Below are 8,032 nucleotides of genomic sequence, written 5' to 3' on the forward strand. Positions count from 1 at the left end.
CGAGCGCGTATGGCATGCATTACCCGTTGTGGTGGCGAGAGCTCAGGTGTTAACACCACCAGTGGAATTCATGAAAACTGTGGAGTCAAACTATTAATAGCCTTGGGGGATGATATAGCAATATTAATTAAATTATCGTGGCGCGGGGGTGTTGTTCGATAAATGTGGGGTCACGTGTGTTGGTGGAAATGGTATAGTGAACCAACAAAAGTGATTAGATAACCAAAGGCTTTTAGGAGAGGAGAGCGGTGTGTCGGTTACCAATGTAGGGGTAGTTATGTACCAAATGAAAACCATTGAGTTTCGGTAAAAAGCAAGAACATGGACTGTTCCACGGGGGTGGGGTGTTAGTCGGTAGTTAGTTTTTAAAACACAGGAGAGTACATGAAAGAGAGTACAGTCTTAGCCATGGTCCCAGATCTGTTTGTGCTGCTTTGCCAAGTGGCGGCAGGTAGCCCCTCGCTTAGAGCGTTGGGCCCAGTAACCGAAAGGTTGCTGGATCGAATCCCCGGAGCCTGACAAGGTAAAAATCTGTCATTCTGCCCCTGAAACAAGGCAGTTAACCCACTGTTCCTAGGCCGTCATTGAAAATAAGAAAATGGTTCTTAGAACTTGGGGGACGCTTGGTATGTCCACCTAGTTGAAAATACGAAGTCTTTTTAAAATAAAAGTTTATAAGGAAAGGTAAAAATAAAAATAAAAGGCATTGACGAACTGGCTATTGGAGGTTGGAGCCCATGTTGGCGAGTCGAACAGATCGCGTGTGCTTATCACAGATTTGGTAGGCGCGTACAACTGTCACGTCTTTGTACCTGGAACGAGTAGGGAGTATTTTGGCTGTGTGGTTCTTGAAATTCGGTCTGTCCGACACGTACGACGCTCCGGGCTCTGGGGGGTGTAGTACCCGGGGGGTGGTTAGTAAACCAGGGGTGTTTGTCGAGGGGTGAACCGGGGGGTGTTAGTACTACACAGGGGTGTTAGTACGACCTAGGGGGTGTTTAGTACCCGAGGGGAGGGGTGTTATATACCTCACTCGGGGGGGGTTGGGTGCGTTAAAGTAGCCGGCTTGTTCTTGGGGGGCGTCTAGTACCGTTATACACATCTAGATGTGTATAAGAGACAGCCCCGGTACTAACACCCCCTGGTACTAGCACCCCTGGTGTTAACAGCAGCCTTCAGGTTCTACAGGTCAGGGTCACACCCCTGGTGTTAACAGCAGCCTTCAGGTTCTACAGGTCAAGGTCACACCACTGGTGTTAACACCAGCCTTTAGGACCTTTTCAAACATCCTGTCTATGGCAACCCTTTCCACTCACAGCCTCGGTCATCCCGTATATGGGTTGAAAAAGGCAGATTCTGTCATTGATAAGCGCCCAAATTGGAACGCTGTCACTGTACAGTAACATGTTATACATGACGTTAGAGCTCAGGCTCTTGGCTTTGACGCGCAGCATGGGTTTAGACTGTCGGACGCTCTGAGAGTGAGCACCGTGCGCGACAAGACGCCCCCATCCCGCCCCCTAATTGGACTACTTTTCCTCATTTGTTGTCCGAGAGAGGAATTCTGTAAATGGAGAGGAGTCGATGTGTTCTGAAAGATGAGACGTTGAGGATTATAATAAATACCGCTTTGATGTCATACAAGCAAACCACACACCCGTGAGGGCCAAATGTGACTTCACAATTTCCATATGATAAAAGTCATGTCGTTTATGACCTCTATATTGTATCCATAGTTACAAGGATTACATCCAGGCCGCATCACATCCGGCCGTGATCGGGAGTCCCGTAGGGCGGCGCACAATCGGCCCAGCGTCGTCCGGGTTTGGCCCGGGGTCGGCCGTCATTCTAAATAAGAATTTGTTCTTCACTAACTTGACTAGTTAAATATAAATAAATAAATAAATAAAAGTGAAATGTCAACAACAACAACAAAAATGCGTTATACCCTGGATTGTCCGAAACAGAATGAGACAATTGTTTTGTATTGTGAAACACTTTTTGTCGCAGAACACTTCAATGAACTCTGTGTTAACAACCACAGTAACTGTCTGATGGTGGGGACGCAGGGCTGTGTTAACAACCACAGTAACTGTCTGATGGTGGGGACGCAGGGCTGTCAAGAACCTTGGCGTATCCTGGAACCAAAGGACACGATCAAGTTCGATCCTCAAACTAACCATCAAATACCTACCCGATGGGCTCAACCGTATCCATGATAGTTCATGCCACACACCCCTAAAACACTACATCCGCAATGAGTACGACCCCTAGTCACAACATCACAAGCAAACGAGCAAGCTGGCTGTCAAAGTCCTAATCCAACAACAAAGCACTCTGTCATTTCTTCGCCCGTACTGATTACTTGCCAACTCGCGTTGCTGGCTCCCTGCCGTTGCCATTAAAACCCTATGAAGATCGAACAAGGTTACACGAAACTTAGCTAATCGTGCAGTCATGAAACAACCTGAATCCCCTCCTAATTACCAATTTAATCAGTAAAACGGACTGCACGAACCTATCAGTGTTATTCTGTGAAAAATCCTTTCCCTTCAGGTATCGTTGAATCTATTAGGTATCTTGTCTCTGGATTGTCTCAAACATGCTTCGCCTAAATATCAGTACATCACAAAACGTCACTCACCGCTCACCTATCCGCGTCTCTCCAAAACAGTGACATACTCGCCAGTTTGGAAAGAAATGCTTGCATCCGCTAATCAGAGCACCATTTGTGCTGTGCCCTGCACATATAAGCGAGCATTACACGCTAGTCCTCGCACAGATGGCACACAGTAATAACCAGCAGGTAGTATCACCATCATTCGGAACAACACCTGCGAAGTAACCTTTCAACGAGACACTCCCTGAGTCTCACGCGCACCTAACACGCAACCCTAACTGACCGAATGATAGAACAGACTGACAGCTTACACAGCACAGACATTAAAGGCATCTTTGTTTTCGGATCCCGTAGCTAGCACAATAGCCCCGTCTTGGTATTCAAAATTGCTTGCTAGCGTAGCCTCCTTCAGTAGACCACTGGCGATCTGTTAGGCTAGGTAGCTAGCCAGCTATCATTTTTCGTCCTATGTTTTAATCCGTAACGTAAAAGCAACACTTGCTAGCTAGCCCAGCTAGCACGCCTCCGACGCCAGTCCAAACTAGTAATCCCCGACATCCGAAGTTACGCAACGCTGCTGTACGACCCCTGGTATCTGCGGACACAAACTTGAGTGAGCACTCAAACGCGGAGGGAAGAAACGGGGAAACCTTTTGATTAGCCCTGTCAGTGTTAGCCTACTACATGAGTTGTCTTTCTGTCTTTGTATTCTAAGATCAAACCTGTCTTCGAGATCTAGAGTAATTGCGGATCAGCTAGCCCACCTATTGTTGTCCGCTGCGCTCCGTTCTCCAGCCATACATCGAACCTAGTTCAACACTGCTAGTCAACAGCCCTAACACTGCTAACACTTGCTACTAGCCAACTTCTACCAATAGCCAGTCACGTAAGAAACCATATCTACAAATTACAACGGACAACTCGTACACTGGTAGACCACTCTGAAATTAACCCGCTCGATAGTGATTCCTCATTTTGAGAGCGAGCTAAATACCCATTATAAGTGGTCTTTGCAGGTATGTAATCCTAGTATATTCTAAGCACCTAACTGCGGCATCTCTCACCAGCTTCTCGCCACTACCCACCCATCCAAAACAGCAGTTGTTAAACCTGTGGGCCGCACGATCATAATACAGACGTATATATCTAGAAGCAATCACTTCTAACACCGACTCTATCCTCGAGCGTGCTAGCTAACTCACTCTCTCATGCCCAGCAGTTACCTAGATATACAGTTTTAATCATTTTGCCAATAAGATATATTTAGTCGACTAACGAACCAGACATTTGTAATTTATATCAAGTGTCCTGCCTCTCTGCAACATTTCATGAGCCTGTCAACGTCAATTATGTAGTAGCGGTCACACCGTTCTTCATTCTCAACTCCTCCCTAGCAGTAGCGTAGGCCCATCTTCTGTAGACCTGTTACATACCTAAGACAGTTACATCACTGTTCAAATGTCAGTTAATAATCAATCCCGCCTGTTCCATCACACTCCCTACGCACACAAAAACCTATGCGTACCTCCAAGAACCCCTATCCCTATGAACCGCTAAGTGGTACCTGCCAATAACCTCCCCTCCACTCACACTACTCAGTCCAACCCAAACCTTGCCTGGCCACCAGACGAACCAAAAGTACGCGCACAACAACCACCCATCAGTTATTAGGACGAATTACCATGAGTCTTCTACCACAAAGAGGAAGTTCCATCCTTGTAATGACCACTGCCCCGACATCCCTCCCTTCGCGTCTGCCAGAGCTATATCGCCAGACCAGAGCTCATCCTTCAGTCCTTATCTCAATACTGACATAACAACCATAACAATGAAGACCTACCGACTAGTGCTCTCCCAGTGCCCATCCCTACCCTTGACCGAGCGACAACGGATGGTAATCACCCCAGTCCACCGATAGATATGCCCACTGCATCCTCCCTCCTGCCATCTGCTCTATTCTGCCGCCCCCACGTGTTCCTCGCCACCACCCCAAGCGTGCTGTCAGCGGGTGGTCGGCACCGATCTCTCTCTACCCCACTGTACAAAAAACAGGTAGCTCACTTCTCGTCTTCTGCGCCCACACACATACCAATCTTGCCTATCGCCTCACTGCTCCGTCCGGTTAGGAGGGTTTCCGGTAATTATGTTCTCATCCGCTCCAGCACTCCTTGTTGACGCGGGACCATCCATCCGGGCCATCCCCGCTCATAAGCCAACGGGTCTCACAAGTTGATTGCACAGCACGAGCCCCTTTCAACTACATACTCTCCTCTAACTCATCTCCCTTACCTCCTTCCGTCACCTTTCCCCGTGAGACAGCCGTACTCAAGTTACCACTCGTGCCGGCACCTGGCCCGCAGTTGGTTTACAGCCCGACCACTACGCCCGGAATGCACCCGACCATCAGGAATGTCGGCTGCGACCGCGCGATGAGTATCTATGAGCAATAAATACCCCTTACCGGGCGCTTCTAACATCCGCGTATCGCCAAAAACGCGCTCACCCTGACGACCGCATACACGACGTAATGGCGTGTCGGCACCACTATTACAATCCCTCCTCCCCGCCCTCTACCTCTGGACCTCATCCTACCCTCTGCTCTATCGAGCAACTCCCACCTTTGCGTCTTCACCTAACCCCGAGCCTCTGGTGCCACAGCTAGCCACTCCCGATGCATGCCCTAGACCCACTGCTCTCCACCCGGTGAGCCATCCAACATTGAATTGCACTACCCTCTAAGCCATGAGTAACTTCATGGAACATGACCTCTCTCCCGTACAATCTCAACTTTCTCTACATGCGTAGTAGAGCATAAGAATTAGCTCCCAATATGCGTCAGCACAATCAAAGAAATCTAATGTTCATTTTTCCATTCAACCACTTGCAAATCTTTATACAGTTTTGTTAAGACAAGAATGATTTGCTGGAGTAGGGATTCGTGACAAATGAACCGAGTTTCACTATTACAGTAGCCAATTTAACATACATAATCAATTTCCAGCAATCCCGCTCCCTTAGACTCAAGAAATGCGAACCTAACAACAATATAGCTTGCCACTCAACTATGATCCAACCAGAGTGTCCCCCACCATAAACAATAGTTGGGACCACTTCCCCAAAAATAACAAATTCTTTCTCAAAGCAGGGCACCCCACTTGTGGAGTATGCATGAACGTACAGTTCCTCTCCCTCTCATCCACCATTCCTTACCCCACACTGCCCCTACTCGGCATAGCGCGCCCCGATCTCCTATACATATCCGCATTTAAACCCTCGAGGTCATTTTCAAACCCAGCCGTGGTTACCGCTTCCCCTCCTATCCATCCCCTATCCCATATGCGTGTTCTACTCTCCATCAACAGTTCGTTGTCTCCGGAAGTAGGTGATTGAGTCCGCTTTCCTGCGTCCGGACGGCAGTTTGTTCCACCCATTGGGTGGGCAGAGCAGCGAACAGTTGACGGCTCAGAGCAACCTGGTCTGCAACTGTATCCTCTACAGTTGAACCCCTAGAGGGCGAAGCTAGCTCAAGGCTGGCGATATGCAACCGCCGCCGGCCCCCCTTAGTTTGGACTGCCCTCCCAGTGGCCTGACTTCAGACTCCCTATCCCCTGAAGACCAACCCGACTGACTCGCTCTCATCGTAAACTATACCACTGTCCCCGGTATGCCTACCAGGGCCTCCGATTCCCTACACCCATGGCACTCACACAGGTCTAACCGCAATACAACCTCCGATCGCCCTCTCGTGACCTCTTTCTCCCCTCTTCTTCAACACAATGAAAATCGCGCGCTTTGACTCCGTGCCGCCGCCCAAACGAAACCTGCCCCGCTGCCCCCTATCCCTCCTCTCTTCTCCAGACCATTTCCGGAGACCCTTCGTCCCTACATCGTCCAGCAGCCCTGCCTAGTCAACTAAGCACTTTCGCAACACATCTGGACACAGCTGCCGCATACACTCCCTTCCGATCTTCAAGAGAGCGAAGAAAGTTGCACCCCTTCTAGAAACCTACAACCGATCCCTCCGATGTCAACAACTAAGGCAGACGGCAGTGATCCGCTTTCGTTTTCTGTTTCTCTGCCGTATAATATCTCTTGAAAACGTTGCCGTCCTGGCCAGCCCTCTCCTGGCTATCCCCTCTCTCAGAAGACCTTCTTATCCAAGATCAGTGCAGCGTTTCCCAAGACTATCATTCAGACCTGAGACTGCTTTCTCTGTATCATCGAGGCGAGTTGCTCCCGCACTGCTAAAGCTAACTCTCTCTCCTCCTTTATGCTCTTTCATCCTTCAGCACCTATCCGCCTTGCACTTCGGATAGCTGTGGAACCTATCAGATAGCACCCCGTAACCTCTCCAGCCCTAAGCGCGCGCGAGTTGTGCATCTCCGGCGCGGCCCACGCTTGAATTGCGTCCTACATGACAGGTCGCTCCTACCATGGCGTTGGCGAGAAATTCGTCTCCCACCACGTGCCTCTCACCACTGTTCCCCCAGGGTCTGTTCTAGCCCTCTCCTATTCTCGGCCTATACACCAAGTCACTTCTCTGTCATAACTCCTCACATGGTCTCTCCTATCATTCTATGCAGACGACACACAAATTAATCACTGTTCGTCCTTTCCCCCTTCTGATGACCAGGGTATGGCGAATCGCATCTCTGCCATGTCTGGCAGAACATATCAGTGTAGGATGACGGATCCAACCAGCCTCAAGCTGAACCTCGGCAAGACGGAGACTGCTCTTCCTCCCGGAGAAGGACGCGCCGTTCCATCGATCTCGCCATCACGTTGACAACTCCCATTGGGCCCCCTCCCAGAGCGCTAAGAACCTTGGCGGATCTCATGAACAACACCCTGTCGTCTCAACTAAACATCAAAGCGGTGGGCCCGTTCCTGTAGGTTCATGCTCTCCCAACATGAGCACGCACTAGAGAACGTACTTATTTAAGTTAACGGCTAGAGTCGAAAAACAAACCCCTATGACCCTCACACAGGAACGACAACAGGCGCATGAAGGCGCTACCTATTCCAACTGGCCACTCTGATCGATCTGCCCGAGCTGTTTAATTAGGACACAATGCAAAGTGCACCACACCGTATCCAACACGATGCGGTGGACCCATTAAGGAATCCAGAGCGGCAGACGAGGACCATAGTCCACAGTGCCTCCGAGGCAGACCTCCGCCGCCCGGATCGCCCTAGCACGGTTCAACAACGGCAACGAATGACTAACCCGATGAACTCCGCACCAAATAAGTCCGGCCCGGCGGACGCAGAAGGAAACAACCGGCAATGTGTTAACAACCAGCAGTAAGCGTCTGATGCGCAGAGCACAACACACGGGCGGGGCGCCACTGGGGACGCAGACGACAAGAAAGGGCTGTGTTTAACAACCACATAACTGTCTGAGGTGGGACG

General features: G+C 49.8%; 1 protein-coding gene across 1 annotated transcript in view; it reads right to left on the reverse strand.

The window, feature by feature from the left end:
* Positions 1 to 8,032, reverse strand: part of LOC112070365 (FSD1-like protein) — a 68,939-nt gene that overhangs the window by 21,731 nt on the left and 39,176 nt on the right. The window lies entirely within an intron of this gene.

The sequence above is a fragment of the Salvelinus sp. IW2-2015 genome, unplaced genomic scaffold (genome assembly GCF_002910315.2).
Source record: "Salvelinus sp. IW2-2015 unplaced genomic scaffold, ASM291031v2 Un_scaffold1305, whole genome shotgun sequence".
Lineage (NCBI taxonomy): Eukaryota > Metazoa > Chordata > Actinopteri > Salmoniformes > Salmonidae > Salvelinus > Salvelinus sp. IW2-2015.